This window comes from Bos taurus, chromosome 22, assembly GCF_002263795.3.
Source record: "Bos taurus isolate L1 Dominette 01449 registration number 42190680 breed Hereford chromosome 22, ARS-UCD2.0, whole genome shotgun sequence".
NCBI classification, from domain to species: domain Eukaryota; kingdom Metazoa; phylum Chordata; class Mammalia; order Artiodactyla; family Bovidae; genus Bos; species Bos taurus.
In genome coordinates, this window is record NC_037349.1 from 59,756,285 (window position 1) to 59,773,308 (window position 17,024).

The 17,024-nt window shown below is 62.8% G+C and overlaps 1 protein-coding gene across 2 annotated transcripts in view; it reads left to right on the plus strand.

Moving 5' to 3' along the window:
- MGLL (monoglyceride lipase) overlaps positions 1-17,024 on the plus strand; it is an 89,718-nt gene that overhangs the window by 19,156 nt on the left and 53,538 nt on the right.

Genomic DNA, 17,024 nt, shown 5'->3' on the forward strand with positions numbered 1-17,024 from the left:
ACCCCATCCTCACCTGTGTCTAGAGGGCCGGGGGCTGCAGGAAGCAGTTCCACGTTGGGTGGGGGTGGGCACAGCATCTCTTGGCCCCCCCGCCCTGCCCGTCCTCTCCACGGCGCTTCACGCAGCCTGGCACGTATTCACGTACTGATTATTCTGGCTCCGGCCGGGGACGCGGAGCTCCACCAGGGTAGGGACTTTGTCTAATTCAGATGCGTCCTCAGAGCCTGAGCCAGACCCCGAGCTCAGTCAGCCTCTGTCACTGACGGAAGCAGTGGCTGAGAGAGGGGTGAGCTCCGGGCTGGGGCAGGCGGCCCTGCAGCGCGTGCACCACGCCGTGCGACCCGTGGGGCCAGAGCCGCCTCCCAGGAGAAGTGCGTCTGTGTCTCTGCGTGTAGACGGATGATGGATGGATGGATACATAGATGCGTGCATGCGTGCTCAGTCCTGTCTGACTCTTTGCGACCCCATGGACTGTAGCCCACAGGCTCCTCTGTCCATGGACTCTCCAGGCAAGAATACTGGTGTGGGTTGCCATGCCCTCTTGCAGGAGATCTTCCCAACCCCGGGATGGAACCTGAGCCTTCAGCAGGCGGATTCTTTACCACTGAGCCACCTGGGAAGGCCAGATAAATAGATACGATAGGATGAGCAGTGTTTTTCTTTTTTTTTTTAAGAAAGCAGGTGCTCTTAGAAACTTGCTGGAGCATTGCAGCATCTGAGCTTAGCGCCGAGGTCTCGCCGCCCCGCTTGTTAGGAGCTTGCCTGAGCGTGGACGTGAGGGCAAAAACACCAGTTGTGGCAGCAAACCAGTGGCGAACCACACGAGACTCACATAGCATCTGCTTCCTGCTGCAAAGGGTGACCGACAGGGCCCAGCTGGGCCGTGTGCAGGAGGCCCCCTGCCACCGGCTCTCTGGGGCGCGCTCTGTGTTGGCCTCACGGCTGGCCCTGTATCGTCCCCACTTCCCAGGAAAGGAAACGGGATTCAGCAGCTGGCCCATGGCGCGGTTAAGGAACCCAGACCCTCTGGCCCCTGCCTGGGTGACGGGCTTGTCCGTGAGGGTCCACGGTCGTTATGGTTCAGCCTGAGCTTTGTGAACGAGAAACCCCACAGCGTGGTGCTCACGTGAGAAGTACGGCGGCCGTGTGTGCAGGTGAAGCTCCCGGGAGCGGGGGTGGAGCCTGGGGCCGAGCAAGGGAAGTGCTGTCTGCCCGTCACGATGCTGTGATCGCGTGTCCATTTCACAGCAACTGTCAACCTGTCTGGGGGCTGCCAAGAAGCTGGGAGAGGAGCTGTTGGCTGTGAAACGGGGACGAGCCCCGGGGGCCGGGCCCACAGTTTCTCGTGCCCACCGCTCCCATCCTTTTGCCCCACTGCCCCCGAGATGGGGCATGAGGCAGGGAACTGCAGAGAGGGTGGGTGGGTTCACTGTGGCGGGGCTGGAGCCAGGAGCAGGAGCTGGGCCCCGGGACCCCAGTGGGAGGGGCAGGACTCAGGTTCGAGGCCACTGGGTACGGTTCTCCTTCTGCCTCTTCTGATGGCGTGTGTGACCTCAGCCCTTTCCGGCTTGGTTTGGTCATCTTTACGTTACAGGGCTCCTGGGCAGGGCCCGCTGGGGTAACAGGTCCAGTTTGGGGTGATGGATGCTCCCAGCTGTGTCTCCCGTCCCTCCGGCCGCCTCGGGCCCCGGCCCCTGACGGTTTGTTCTGTGTGCTGGACGGTGTCCGAGCTGGCCCTGCCTGCCCCCCACCCTCGTGGGAACTCTGCCGCCCCTCGTCCTGAGCTTTGTTACCTGTGACCCCGAGCTGCCTCCCTGCTCCCTGGCTCAGCTGGGTCATCCACGGTCTTGGCCGCCCTGACCACCTGCACCCTCCCGAGACCTCCGTGGCCAGATCGCTCTGGGGGAGCCTGAGCGCAGAGCCTCAGGACAGGCAGGGGTGCGGAGCGCGGGCAGGACGGCCTGGCAGGGAGGGAGGGGGCCCGGGAGGTGCGGGGCTGAGAGGGAGTCAGCTGCCCAAGCATCGCGGGGATGACTCCTGGCATCGGCAGGAGGGGAAGCCGCACAGATTGGAGTGGGAGGGGCTGGGGGCAGGGTGTGGAGCCGGGAGGCTGTTGCGATCCTTGGGTCTAGGGTAGCGGGGGCTGGGGGCGGCAGCAGACGGCTGCATGGGATGCACGTGAGCGGCGCGGCCTTCTGGGCAGCGGGCCCCGGGCTCCGTGTCCAGAAGCTGCAGGCAGGGCCGCAGTGGTGGACCCAGGGCTGCCCGCCACGCGGCTCAAGGCTCAGAGCCGGCAAGGGGCCCTGCCTGTCTCGCTCACATCCTCACGTCCTGCCCGAAACCAGAGTTCTGTCTGCCGGGAGGAGTTTGCAGTTTTCCTGCAAACCCCATGAACCCACCAGCCCACTGAGCAGCCTGGTGTCTGCTGGGCGAGGTTCCAGGCGATGGAGACTGGGAGGTGTCACTTAACTGCCTGAAAAACAAAGAAGCAGGTTTTTCTAGCCCAGCGTGACCAGGGCCTGTCACACAACCACACCTGGAGACGGGGGAACCCAGGAGGAAGGGTGACTGATGCTGGCTGGTGTTTGGTGTGGCCGGGGCACCACTGGAGGGGCAGGAGCCCCCCGGACAGACGGGAGGTGGGTGCGGTCGTGGTACACAAACATGGCCCGGAAGGCTCGGGCTGCCGCCCTACCGATGATCAGGAAAATGCGAATAAAGGCCACAGTGAGGTTCCCTCTCCCAGCCCTTCAGCTGGGAGGCCACGTGGGCAGAGGACGGGCTGAGTGCCGTTGGCGAGAAGGTGAACCGGTCCTGCCTGGTGGAGCTGACGGTCCTCACCCGCCGCGTGGTGACTCTGCCACCAGACAGGGACCCCCTGGCCCGTGAGCACCAGGAGCCTCACATGCCAACCGCCACGGCAGGACTTGCCGCATCCCCTGGTGGAGCCCGTCCAGACGTCTGTCCGCAGGGGACTCTGTGCCGTGTCGGTGAACACTGCCACACTCATCCACATGGTTGAAGCCCCGCAGCTCCAAAGCCAAAGAAACAAGATGCAGAAAAACCGTGAGGATGGGTCTGTTTGATACGAGTTCGGACGTTAGGAACAGACTGGCGTTTACACAGCACGCACGTGGTTAAATGACGAAGAGAACGCGCCCAGGTGGTTGCAAGAGTGAGGGCAGGCAGTGCCCCCGGGGGTCGGAGGCACACGCTCCGGCCCGCAGCACCCCATCCGTGTGCCCACCGTACCGTGACTGCTCACCCACCCAGGGCAGTTCACAGCGAGGGGCCACGCTGACCTTGGCATGACCCACGCTGAGGCTGGGGTTGGCTGAGGACGAGGCTGGGAGCTCTTGGGAGGCTCTCCTGGGCACATGTTGCTGTTCTCGTTCAGTCATGTCTGACTCTTTTTGACCCCGTGGGCTGTGGCACGCCAGGCCTCCCTGTCCATCACCAGCTCCCGGAGTTTACTCAAACCCATGTCGGTGATGCCATCCAGCCATCTCATCCTCTGTCGTCCCCTTCTCCTGCCCCCAATCCCTCCCAGCATCAGTCTTTTCCAATGAGTCAACTCTTCGCATCAGGTGGCCACAGTATTGGAGTTTCAGCCTCAGCATCAGTCCTTCCAGTGAACACCCAGGACTGATCTCCTTTAGGATGGGCTGGTTGGATCTCCTTGCAGTCCAAGCAACTCTCGAGAGTCTTCTCCAACAACACAGTTCAAAAGCATCAATTCTTCGACGCTCAGCTTTCTTTATAGTCCAGCTCTCACATCCATACACGACCACTGGAAAAACGATAGCCTTGACCAGACGGACCTTTGTTGGCAAAGTAACGTCTCTGCTTTTTAATCTGCTGTCTAGGTTGGTCATAGCTGTTCTTCCAAGGAGCAAGCGTCTTTTAATTTCATGGCTAAGTCACTATCTGCGGTGATTTTGGAGCCCAAGGAAATAAAGCCTGCCCCTGTTTCCATTTTCCCTTCTATTTGCGGGAAGCGCGTAAGGATCTTCTTTCTGTATTGCTGTCAGTGTCACTTTGCTTTGTGAGCAGGCGTATTTCAGGCTATCCGTGGCTTTCGGCATATATGCGATCGTAGGCATATGAGTAAGAAGTGAAGACAGTCGCAGTGAAAAGGATGGTGCGGTTCTCGTTCTTTCTGCCCTGGCTCTGCTCTCAGAGGGCTTCCGGCTCAGAGAATGGCTGTGTGCTGAGCCAGACCAGATCGAGGCTCGGAAGGCCAGGGGCCAGTCCCACTGTGGGCCGGGGCAGTCCTGTGTGCTGGGGATGCTTTTCTTTGCCTGCAGACGTCACGGTCGTGGGCTGGGAAAGAGCCTCGGCCCTGCTCCGTGGGCCCAGTCTTCCTGGGGATGGCCACGTGGGGTGAGGGGCGGCGGCGAGCCAGCCAGGAGAAGCTGGCAGAGACCCAGGAGTGCGGTGTACCGGCCGGTCCGGCCCCCTCTGCTTGCAGCTAGTTGCTGCTGAACCACATTTGCACGTTTGTATGGAAACACACCTTCGCTGTGGCCTGTGGTTTCCTTGTGGACGGCTTGCATCATCCCTGCACAGGGAGGCCTGTGCTGCGTGGGGCTCAGGGCTGGTAGACCAGGCGTCCTGTGACACCTCTCTGCCAGGGCCCCATGGGCCTCTGTGTGTGGCCATCTTAAGGGCTGTGTGACAGCTTCCCTTTGATGGCCCAGGAGTCAAGGAGGCTTGGGCTCCAACTGGAGCTGCCCTGTCCCTGCTGCGTCCATGTCCCCCACCTGCTGGATGCCCAGTGGGCGTGAGGCCACGCACGTGGCCCCTCGATGCTCGCTGGTGAAGGGCCAGCTGTGGTCCCGAGTGCCCGAGCCTCGATGCTCCACGTGCTGGTGACCTTCTCCTGGGGGGCGGGCTGGGGATGGAAGCAGATCAGAACCAGCCTTTTCTAACCTGCCGCCCAGCGTGGACACAGTGTGAACCCAGAGTGTGGGGCTGGGAGGGCTCAGGCCTCCTGGGCTGGTGGCGTCTGCTCTGCGTGCAGCAGGCGTGTCCCCCGCGCCATTTCTGGGGCGCCTCCCGCTGCGGGGGGTCTGCTCGGGTGTTCGTCGGCTCACCCACAGCAGCTCTGAAGTAGGCGGTGCTGGCCCGCCCCTCCCGTGGGAAACTCTTCCTGGAAAGAGGTCAGTGACCCCTCAGATGAAACATTAGGCGTGGTTACAGTTATAAAGAGTAATTACAGTTGTAAGCTGTAGTTATAAGCTCATAATTAGAGTATAAGTAATAACAAACTGAATTTAACGTATATGGGGAGGGAAAACACAGAAGGAAGTGCCTGGTCCCTGACGGGAGCCCTGGGTGGGGGGATTACACATGGGCTTTACTTTTCTTGGTGCCTGCCTGTGTTTTTCCGTTTTCCAGAACGAGCCGTTCCTCTTTCAGACTCTCGTGCATGAGGTGTGGGCCTGCGTGTGCTTTGTGTCATACTGTGGCGGTTTGGTGGCCTGCTTTGTCACTTCATAAATTCAAGAGCCTTAATCACGGTCCCCCCAGGAGTCCTGGTGGCCCCAGGGGCAGTTCCGTGCCTCCTGCTGTGTCTGGACTGTAGGACCTGGGCAGATCCTCACAGTCATCTCTCAGTCCCTCAAACCAGACACATCTGACCTTCAAAAAGGACGAGCGCAAGATGAAAATCGCCAGAAACTCAGAAGAGTTCTAGCAGCCCCACTGAAGGACATGATTCTGAGGACTCAAGAAAACATCTTATTAGGAGATAGTTTTGCTGCAGGAACTTTAGAAACTTTCCAATAACCTCACTAGGATTTGAGAAGACTCACCTATAGAATGTTCTGTAAAGTAAGAACAGGCCCTTACAAGGAGCGAAGACCCTGAGATCCAGAGCTTTTCCAGCCTAGGGGCACAGTGCAGAGCCCAGCACACAGGCTCTCAAAGCATGCCAATCTTAGAATTTTTTAGATAGAATTATATCTGTGTTTGGCTTCCCTGGTGGCTCAGAGAGTAAAGAATGTGCCTGCAATGCGGGAGACCTGGGTTTGATCCCTGTGTTGGGAAGATCCCCTGGAGGAGGGCAGGGCAACCCACTCCGGTGTTCTTGCCTGGAGACTCCCACAGACAGAGGAGCCTGGCGGGTACAGTCCACGGGGTCGCAGAGTCGGACGGGGCTGAGTGACTGACACTTCACGCGCTCCGCGTTTGTGTCATAACCTGCACACACAGCCCGGTTTTCTGGTATCTCGGCGCCATCGGCTCGTGAAGAGTTAGCTCAGCGGGCTTTTGAAACTGTCCCCGTTGTGCAAGCCTGCCAGGCCAGGCCTCCCCCTTCCGGTGGACACACAGGTTGCAGGCAGAGACAAGGAGGGGCCGGGGCAGACCCCAGCCGAGTGCAGGGTGGCCGCCGTCCTGCCCGGCACCTGCTTCCGCTCCGACTCCCTTACTTCTGCAGTGGGAGCGCCTGTGGGCAGCGCAGGGAATTCCTGCGGACTTGGGTGGGCTGTCGGCGGCCCAGTGCTCCCGGGTCAAAGTCCGTTTCTGGCCCCGGGGCCTGCTTGTGTGTGTAAAAACCCAGATGCACAGACCCGAGGGCTAGGCGGTGCCTGGGCTCGTAACCATTTGGCTGAGCGCAGCAGTCCTTCCCAGCACACACACCTTGGCGTGTTCTCAGCTGACTTAATCTGCCCAGTCCTGACGCACGCTTCCTGGGGACAGGAAGCCACACGCCGTGGGCTGGGCACTTGGAGAACACGGCCGCTTACTTCTCATGATGCCCCCGTGAGGCCGAATGGGTCTTCCTCTTTTACGCCTGCCTACCTGAGTCCGGGAGTGACTTCCTCAGATGCCAGACGTGGGGTCTGAACTCGGGGAGAACCGACTTTTAAAGCACGCCCTTTTCTGGAGACTCTTAAGTGTTTTTTGTGCCCCTTCCCATCAAGTCTTAAGATGTTTGTGGGCCGTCGCGTGTTGTCAAGGTGAATGGATGGGTTGATTTCATTCAAGTGTCTTAAAGCCAGATCCACGGTTCTCAGTCTCCGTAGAGAGAGAGATGTGGGCTTGAACCCATGCGTGGCCCTGGGCACGATGCCTGAGAAAGGTCGGGGACCTTTCTCCCTCCCGTGGGGGCGAAGCATCGGCGACAGGAGCCGCTTGCAGAATTTCTGTGCTAGGGAGGCGGATGGTCCTGGCCTTGGAGTTCACAGGTGGGACGAGTGGCCACAGGGTGTCCTGGGGGGCAGTGGCCAAGGAGCTTAGTGAGCAGGACGAGGCGCCCTCGCTCAGCAGATCAGAGTCTGTCCACATCTGCTGGCTGGGGCAGCTCGGGGACGTGGACGCGGATGTGGCCGCCTGCCGCTGTGCGGGGTGATCGGTGTGGACGTGAGCCATGACGTCACCGGGGGGCTGCAGGGTGTGAACCAGGCGGGCGGGCCGGGTGGCTGTGTGCGGGGATGAACTTGGAATGGATCTGCCCTTGCAGACGCCGCGCGAGCAGGCTCCTGACGAGGGCTGCAGCGCAGAGCACGGGGCGTGGGGGGCCCAGGGGTCTCCACTTGGCCGTCCTCTGTTTCGGGGCGCCTCTCGGCTTCGGGTGGGGACGTTCGCCTTGCTGAGAGGAGGCGGGAGAGGGCCTCCGGGGGCCCGGCAGCCATGCCCTCAGCAGGCAGTCTGGGGGAGCCGGCCACGCTGTGCAGCAGTGAAGGGAAGGGCGGGCAGCCACGAGCACCAGGGCCTCACCCGGCTGGGTCCCAGTGGAGCAGGAGGCCGTGTCCTTGTCCCCACAGGGGGCCCCAGGGCAGGTAGGCAGTGGGACCTGGAGCGGAAGGAGGCGGTCAGGCTGCGAGAGCCGGGTCGTGCAGGAAGGGGGCGGGCCGGCCAGGCGTCCCCTGGCGGGGGCCCTCCCTGGGAGGGACGTGGAACAGCACCCTGGTTCATTCATGGGACCACCTCTGCCCCGCGGCTGACTGCATTGGAGAGCCCAGTGACCACTGCAGGGTGGAGGCGCTCAGGCGGAGATTTCAGGGTCGTGGACTCAGAGCCGACCTCCGTGGGGGACCTCAGGCTCCAGCTACTGCCTGGGGTGAGGGCCTCCGGGACGCTGCCTGACCGCCCCCTGGGGCACAGCCACACGGGGTGTCTCCCCCTTACCACGTGGCCCCACGTGGCCCAGGGCGCAGGGTTCACGACTTTGAGCTGGGCGACCCCCAGGAGCGCGGGTTGCCCCCTCTGAGTCCACGTTGGCCAGGCCCACCTCCGGGCCGCTGTGAGCGCCCGGCACGCTTGGGCCGGGATCTGGGCCGCAGCGGGTTCCAGCTGCCAGCGTTGACTGTTATGTAATGGCTCACTGCCCCCAGCGTCCCTCTGGGTTATTTTCCATAAATTCTCTCAATCAGGCCTCACGAGGCCCAGGAGATGGGCAGTTATCGGTCTGTTTTACAAATGAGAGGTCTATTTCGAGCTCCCTCTGAGATTTTTAGACCCCTCAGCAGCTCTGTTCTATTCCCGTCCCCGTCACACACTGTTGGTGCCTCAGGAGCCCCGCCAGGGAGGGACGCGCCGGTCCCCAGCTCTGGGAGGTGGCCAGGCGCTGGGCTTGTGTCCTGCCGGGCCCGGCACGCTCCTCTTTCCTTACCGGAGGGGGCCCCAGCCACCCTTGCGTCCCACTTCCAGGTCTGCGTGGATGCAGACGATGCTGTGACCAGCTGGTTTCCTGAGGGGGAGGCCTTGGAAATAAGCAAGCGCAGCTCCCCAGGAGGCAGGCGGACCCTGTCCCCCCACACCGGAGGACCCTACAGGGGTCGGTGGGGCTGGCGTCCGCGACAGCTGCCGCCTTCTGGGTCAGCAGACGCCCCCCGCCCCCCGAGCTGCTCCTGTGGTCCCTCCCACCAAACATGTCATCCTTGGTCTTTCTTTTTCCTGACGACAGAGCGCTCAGATTTCCTGTGATGAGGCGGGGGTGGCCAGGAAGGGGTGAGCGGGAGGGGCTGGCGTTGGCTCCCTTGGCCGGGCCTCGCCGAGTGTCTCACATCCACCCCCTTGTTCTCCCAACAGCCGCGTGCCTCCCCCGCGGGTGTGCAGACGGAGGTGGGAGCAGGTCCCGGCCGAGGATAGAAGCCTGCCGGTGACGTGGGGGTAAACGCCCTGCCCCCAGCCCTGATCTGTGTCTCGGAAGCAGCCGGGCCACCCTTCCAAGGGTCCCTGGGCAGTTTGGGCCCAGGAGGGGCTCACTGTCCAGTGCATGACAGTCAGCAGAGCAGGTGGCGGAAGCCACAGGCTGCCTGCCATGGTTTGCATGTCAGTTCTCTCATTTCATCCCCAAACCTTGTCATGGGGGCACAGTGGCCCATTTCACACGTGGACAAACCGAGGCCCACAGAGCTGTAGGAACCTGTTTAAGAGGGTGGCAGAGGCTGCACGTGGACCCCCTGTGCCGCCGAAAAAGCAGGGTCTCCTGAGACAGGGCCAGGCAAGACCTTGAGCCCCGCTCCACACCTCTCTCCCTGTTTACCTCGTGACGCCTCCGCGCTCGGTGGTTTTAGGACTGTCCCCATTTTACAGGTGAGCAAACTGAGACCCAGCGAGGTCTGTCCCTTAGACCACGAATAAACAAGACTGAAGAGAATCGGTTTGTCAGGTGGAGGGGAGTCCTGCTCCGTCAGACCTGGGCGCAGAGGCGGCTTGTGACTCTGAGTGTGCGTGTCGAGTGCGGCATATGCTTCCCCAGGAGCTGCTCCACCTCCCCGGGGCTACGTGCCAGGCCGGCCATCTGCTGTGGAGCCGGGCCTCCCCCTCCGACAGTCACCTTCTCTCGGAACGACCGGCTCCTAGCGGGCTGCAGCCGGTAAAGAAGCACCAGGAAACGGACCTGCCAGCCCCTCCCGCAGCCTGCTTGGCGCCTTGTCCGCGTGAACGGCCCTGCTGGGCTTTCTGCAGCCGCTCCTCTTGGGAGCGTGCGGGCCAGGCAAGGAGGGAGCACAGGGCTCTCCTGGGCTCCTGCTGAGGGTCTGGCCACCGGGGCTCCTGGGCAGACCCTGTCCCCTGCCTCCCTGCTCTGTTACAGCAGCCCCTGGGGCTTCAGGAGGTCAGACCAGGTCACTGCCCAGCTGGCCCCTCCTCTGCGTGGGCCACCCCCACCTCTCAGGACTGGCCCCTCCTCTGCGTGGGCCACCCCCACCTCTCAGGACTGGCCCCCCTTCTTCCTGGCCTGGGGTGGGCAGGGCCCCACACAGGATGGCTGTCCTCCCACCTGCCTTCCCGTCTGCTCCCTGCAGCCCCGCCCCGTGGTCCCCACCCTGTTCCCGGCGCTTCTCCTAAGCCCTGCCGACAGCCGCTTTCTCTGCTGGGCCTGTCTCCCCCGTGGACGGTTGGCTCTGCATGGGCAGGGCGGGGCTGGGTGTCCTTCTCCTGCCCCTTGCGTTGGCATTTCTGGATGCTCTCAGTGGAAGGACGGCCGTGCCCGCGCCCTGGGAGTGTCCAGGGGCCTTGCCCAGATGTCGTGCCTGGCGATGCCGACTCTGCCACGTTGTCCCGGCCTCATCTTTGCTCTCTGTCCTCAGCTTCCCAGCTTCGCTGGTGTTTGCTTACCGGCCCTCTTGGGTGCTGTTCCCAGAGCCGAAATGGTGTCTCGTGAAACCCTAGGCCAGCAGGGCTGCAGGCAGGCAGCAGGCAGGGGGGAATGTTCCAGGGGGCAGGCGGTGTGCCCTTTTCCCAGAGGACACAGGGTACACACTCAGGCCGGGAATGGCTGGCTGTGTGTGTGGGAACAGGGTGGGGGCCTGGGAGCGTGGGGGGATGGCTGGGCCTCAGATGTGCTCCTCAGATGGACCAGCGAGCAGAGGCTCCACCCGCCGCAGGTGCGGGGAGACAGCAGGGGCTGCCCGGGGAGGGGGTGCCCCTACGGGAGGGTGGGCAAAGAGGAGCCCCAGCCTGCGCCGAAGGTCTGAGCCTGGGGGCTGCTGTGGGTGGAGGGATCCAGGCACGGGGGTGGGGGGGGTCATGCGGTCTGTCCTTCCCGGGCTGCTGATGTGCGCCGGCGTCTAACTCAGCTGAGCGTGTCCTCGGAGACGAGACCCACAGACCCACAGACCCACGAAGCTTCTGCCCTGGAGGGACCTTCCAGTCGGGGGAGGAGGAACAGAGCTGACCGTGGGCGAGTTGTTCGGATGGCAACACGCACTGGAGACCCTATCCCCGGGGCAGTTAGGAGAAGCCTGAGACCCAGGGATGGCAACACGCACTGGAGACCCTATCCCCGGGGCAGTTAGGAGAAGCCTGAGGCCCAGGGATGGCAACACGCACTGGAGACCCTATCCCCGGGGCAGTTAGGAGAAGCCTGAGGCCCAGGGATGGCAACACGCACTGGAGACCCTATCCCCGGGGCAGTTAGGAGAAGCCTGAGGCCCAGGGATGGCAACACGCACTGGAGACCCTATCCCGGGGCAGTTAGGAGAAGCCTGAGACCCAGGGATGGCAACACGCACTGGAGACCCTATCCCCGGGGCAGTTAGGAGAAGCCTGAGGCCCAGGGATGGCAACACGCACTGGAGACCCTATCCCCGGGGCAGTTAGGAGAAGCCTGAGGCCCAGGGATGGCAACACGCACTGGAGACCCTATCCCCGGGGCAGTTAGGAGAAGCCTGAGGCCCAGGGATGGCAACACGCACTGAAGGCCCTATCCCCGGGGCAGTTAGGAGAAGCCTGAGACCCAGGGATGGCAACACGCACTGGAGACCCTATCCCCGGGGCAGTTAGGAGAAGCCTGAGGCCCAGGGATGGCAACACGCACTGGAGACCCTATCCCCGGGGCAGTTAGGAGAAGCCTGAGGCCCAGGGATGGCAACACGCACTGGAGACCCTATCCCCGGGGCAGTTAGGAGAAGCCTGAGGCCCAGGGATGGCAACACGCACTGGAGACCCTATCCCCGGGGCAGTTAGGAGAAGCTGAGGCCCAGGGATGGCAACACGCACTGGAGACCCTATCCCCGGGGCAGTTAGGAGAAGCCTGAGGCCCAGGGATGGCAACACGCACTGGAGACCGCCTATCCCCGGGGCAGTTAAGGAGAAGCCTGAGCCCGGGTGGCAACACCACTGAGACCTATCCCGGGCGTTAGGAGAAGCTGGGCCAGGATGGCAACACGCACTGGAGACCCTATCCCCGGGGCAGTTAGGAGAAGCCTGAGGCCCAGGGATGGCAACCACGCACTGGAGACCCTATCCCCGGGGCAGTTAGGAGAAGCCTGAGGCCCAGGGATGGCAACACGCACTGGAGACCCTATCCCCGGGGCAGTTAGGAGAAGCCTGAGGCCCAGGATGGCAACACGCACTGGAGACCCTATCCCCGGGGGCAGTTAGGAGAAGCCTGAGGCCCAGGGATGGCAACACGCACTGGAGACCCTATCCCCGGGGCAGTTAGGAGAAGCCTGAGGCCCAGGGATGGCAACACGCACTGGAGACCCTATCCCCGGGGCAGTTAGGAGAAGCCTGAGGCCCAGGGATGGCAACACGCACTGGAGACCCTATCCCCGGGGCAGTTAGGAGAAGCCTGAGGCCCAGGGATGGCAACACGCACTGGAGACCCTATCCCCGGGGCAGTTAGGAGAAGCCTGAGGCCCAGGGATGGCAACACGCACTGGAGACCCTATCCCCGGGGCAGTTAGGAGAAGCCTGAGGCCCAGGGATGGCAACACGCACTGGAGACCCTATCCCCGGGGCAGTTAGGAGAAGCCTGAGGCCCAGGGATGGGCAACACGCACTGGAGACCCTATCCCCGGGGCAGTTAGGAGAAGCCTGAGGCCCAGGGATGGCAACACGCACTGGAGACCCTATCCCCGGGGCAGTTAGGAGAAGCCTGAGGCCCAGGGATGGCAACACGCACTGGAGACCCTATCCCCGGGGCAGTTAGGAGAAGCCTGAGGCCCAGGGATGGCAACACGCACTGGAGACCCTATCCCCGGGGCAGTTAGGAGAAGCCTGAGGCCCAGGGATGGCAACACGCACTGGAGACCCTATCCCCGGGGCAGTTAGGAGAAGCCTGAGGCCCAGGGATGGCAACACGCACTGGAGACCCTATCCCCGGGGCAGTTAGGAGAAGCCTGAGGCCCAGGGATGGCAACACGCACTGGAGACCCTATCCCCGGGGCAGTTAGGAGAAGCCTGAGGCCCAGGGATGGCAACACGCACTGGAGACCCTATCCCCGGGGCAGTTAGGAGAAGCCTGAGGCCCAGGGATGGCAACACGCACTGGAGACCCTATCCCCGGGGCAGTTAGGAGAAGCCTGAAGGCCCAGGGATGGCAACACGCACTGGAGACCCTATCCCCCGGGGCAGTTAGGAGAAGCCTGAGGCCCAGGGATGGCAAACACGCACTGGAGACCCTATCCCCGGGCAGTTAGGAGAAGCCTGAGGCCCAGGGATGGCAACACGCACTGGAGACCCTATCCCCGGGGCAGTTAGGGAGAAGCCTGAGGCCCAGGGATGGCAACACGCACTGGAGACCCTATCCCCGGGGCAGTTAGGAGAAGCCTGAGGCCCAGGGATGGCAACACGCACTGGAGACCCTATCCCGGGGCAGTTAGGAGAAGCCTGAGCCCAGGGATGGCAACACGCACTGGAGACCCTATCCCCGGGGCAGTTAGGAGAAGCCTGAGGCCCAGGGATGGCAACACGCACTGAAGGCCCTATCCCCGGGGCAGTTAGGAGAAGCCTGAGGCCCAGGGATGGCAACACGCACTGGAGACCCTATCCCCGGGGCAGTTAGGAGAAGCCTGAGGCCCAGGGATGGCAACACGCACTGGAGACCCTATCCCCGGGGCAGTTAGAGAAGCCTGAGGCCCAGGGATGGCAACACGCACTGGAGACCCTATCCCCGGGGCAGTTAGGAGAAGCCTGAGGCCCAGGGATGGCAACACGCACTGGAGACCCTATCCCCGGGCAGTTAGGAGAAGCCTGAGGCCCAGGGATGGCAACACGCACTGGAGACCCTATCCCCGGGGCAGTTAGGAGAAGCCTGAGGACCCAGGATGGCAACACGCACTGGAGACCCTATCCCCGGGGCAGTTAGGAGAAGCCTGAGCCCAGGGATGGCAACACGCACTGGAGACCCTATCCCCGGGGCAGTTAGGAGAAGCCTGAGGCCCAGGGATGGCAACACGCACTGGAGACCCTATCCCCGGGGCAGTTAGGAGAAGCCTGAGGCCCAGGGATGGCAACACGCACTGAAGGCCCTATCCCCGGGGCAGTTAGGAGAAGCCTGAGGCCCAGGGCATAGCCCAGCAGGGTCAGGAACGGGTGTCCACATGGCCTGCTCTCGGGAGCCGACTGTGTGCACCCTCCCTTGCGCCCTGTCCCCTGGTGTCACGTTAATAACTTGAGATCTGCTGTGTTGAGAGCATTTATACCATGGAAGTTGGCAGACGGTACAAATCAGGTCCATCCACCACAGTTATTAAATGCTTAGCATCACGCCACCATCCGTGTATCTCAGCACTGAGAAGGGGAGCTCTCAGCCGAGGAGGGAGGGGACGAGGATGTGATTGCTGGGCAGCAGCAGCTTTGTTGTGACGCAGCGGCAAGAGCAGAGGGCACTGTGGCTTGGGTCCAGGGAACAGTAAATGTGGGAGCCCTCTGGGGAGCGGATACATCAGGATTGGGGTTCAGGCAAGAGCTGGATCCAGGAGCCAAGGACACCCCCCAGCACACATGGCACCGGCAGCTCGGATCCAGACAAGGCCAGTGCAGGGCACGTGTCTGCGGAGAAGCCCGACCTGGGCCAGGGGGGTGTGAGCCTCAGGGTGCGTCCACCTGTGGGGAAAGGGCTGCAGAGCCTGTGCTTCCCGCAGTGGACAGCCGCGGGGGTCTGCCTGTTTCCGAAAAGGTGGCGACAACACGCCCCGGAAGCTTCCACGTCGATCCCGAGGAGCCTGTGGCTTCCCTAGCACGTCCCCCTGGGAGTCTAGTGCTGCACGGTGGCTGCAAGTCTCCACGTCCAGAGGGCAGCCTTCCTGACCCTGGAATCCCACACGGCTTCTGAGCAGCATCGCTCCCGACGGAGGCACCTCTCCACCTTGGCCGCCCGGTGGGAGCTCTGGGCCCTCCGCGACCGTTAACCACCGTTAGCCAGAGGTGCGTCCGGGGTGGGACGCAACCAGGCACAGTGGAAAGCTCCCCGAGTGACTCCCAGGGTGGAGAGCCGCCGGATGAGACGGCCCTCCGGCCTAAGAGCGGTGTCTTCCACACTGCCGGCTCCAGGTGGGCTCTCTCAGCAGGCCGTTCCAGGCAGCAATGCCGAGCGCCAGTCCTGGGACGTGAACTGAGCCCCTGGGTCCTCGTGTGCCCCGTGGGCCCCGACCGCAGGGAGAGGCTGGCTGTCATGTGACCCGGCTTGTCCACCGGCATTAACTGTGGGCTGAATTAATCCAGCCTCTACCGCGCTCCCCAAGGACTGGAAAGTGCTTCATCTGCTCCTTCTGGGAGCGCAGCCCCTGGTGCAGCTGGAGGTGACGGCTGTTTCGAGTTTCCAGCACACGCCGGGGGAGCTGAGACAATCCTGTCCGCAGACCCTGAGGGTTGGGGGGCAGGTGAATCGGCCCAGACTGCTGTCCGATCAAGTGGAGGGGGCTGGACATTGTGTGCTGCAGCAAAGAGGGTGGAAAATGTCTCCTGTGTTTTAGGAGAAGGGCGGGGAGGACAGATGACAAAGTCAAATGAGGTCAGCTCTGCTGCTTCCTGCGCTGCTCAGAGCATACTATCCACATCCTGGCAGATGGGAGCTGCAGAGAGAACACAGGAGCTGGCTCACCCACCACACACATATGCACTGGTTGCTGCAGAACCGCTAGGCTGGCACAGCTCTGGGCTCTGCTGGCAACATGATGGGCAAGGCTCCTGGCCTCTCGAGCTGACCTCAGAGGGGAGGAGAGAGATGGGAACCAAGCCCGCAAGTGATAGCAAAGCAGTGGCGAACTGTGCTGTGCCCGGAGGGCCTGGTGCAAACTGTGAAGTGTGGTGAGGGCCCGGAGCAGGTCAGAAAGGCCCAGGGAGGGAGGCCGTTGCGGGGAGGTCTGCCATGAGACCCAAGCGTAAGGAGCAGCCAGGGGGGATCTGGGAGAAGTGCTCTGGGAGATGGGACCAAAGGCCCTGAGCCGGGATGAGCTGGTGCTGCTGAGGAGACTGGAAGCCCCTCGTGAGGATGGGTGGGGAGCAGGGAGGTGCCGGAGGGCTGGAGAGACAGAGAGGGACACAATGACTTCTCCTCTAGGCCCCTGAGGCCCACTGGAGACCTGAGAGCCGCGGCAGGGGCACATCTTCTGATCCGTGTTTCACCAGCTCGCCGCGTGGCTTCCCTGGTTTTCGGTCTTGGCCGTGAAGAAGGTCAAGTGTAGGGTGACAGCGAGGATCCGAAATCCTGTGTGTGGGCTTAACGGAGGGACTGGCCCAAAGTAAACGCGCAGCAAGAGGGCAGCTGCTGTCCCAGCCTCCTTCCCTCATCCGCCTGCCCCTCCCGCTTCATCTCACCATGCCCCTCCCCCTCCTCCCCTCCCCCTCCTCCCCTCCCCCTCCCTTCCCACCCTCCCCATCCCCTCCTCCTCGCTTCCTACCTCCCCTCTCCTTTCCCACCATCTCCCTCCCCCTCCTCCCCCTCCTCCTTCTCCCCTCCCCCTTCTCCCCTCCCCTTCTCCCTCCTCCTTCTCCCCGCCCCCTTCTCCCCTCCCCCTCCTCCCTCCTCCTCCTCCCCGCCCCCTTCTCCCCTCCCCCTTCTCCCTCCACCCCCCTTCTTTCATCTCCCCTCCCCCTCCTCCCCTCCCCCTTCTCCCCCTTCTCTTTCTGGCTCCTGGCAGTCCGTGCCTTGCCTGCAGGGGAGTCTAGTTGCACAGTCCAGCATCTGAACGCCCTCCTGTAACCCCCTCCCCACACTGGGTGATGCTGGGGCCCCATCTGTGTCCCCGGATGGGCTCACCACGTCGCAGGCTTTCGGGGGGATGGGTGCCCAGCCAGGCTCTGCCGCCAGTCCCGTGCCTTCCTCTGCACAGGTCTTGGGT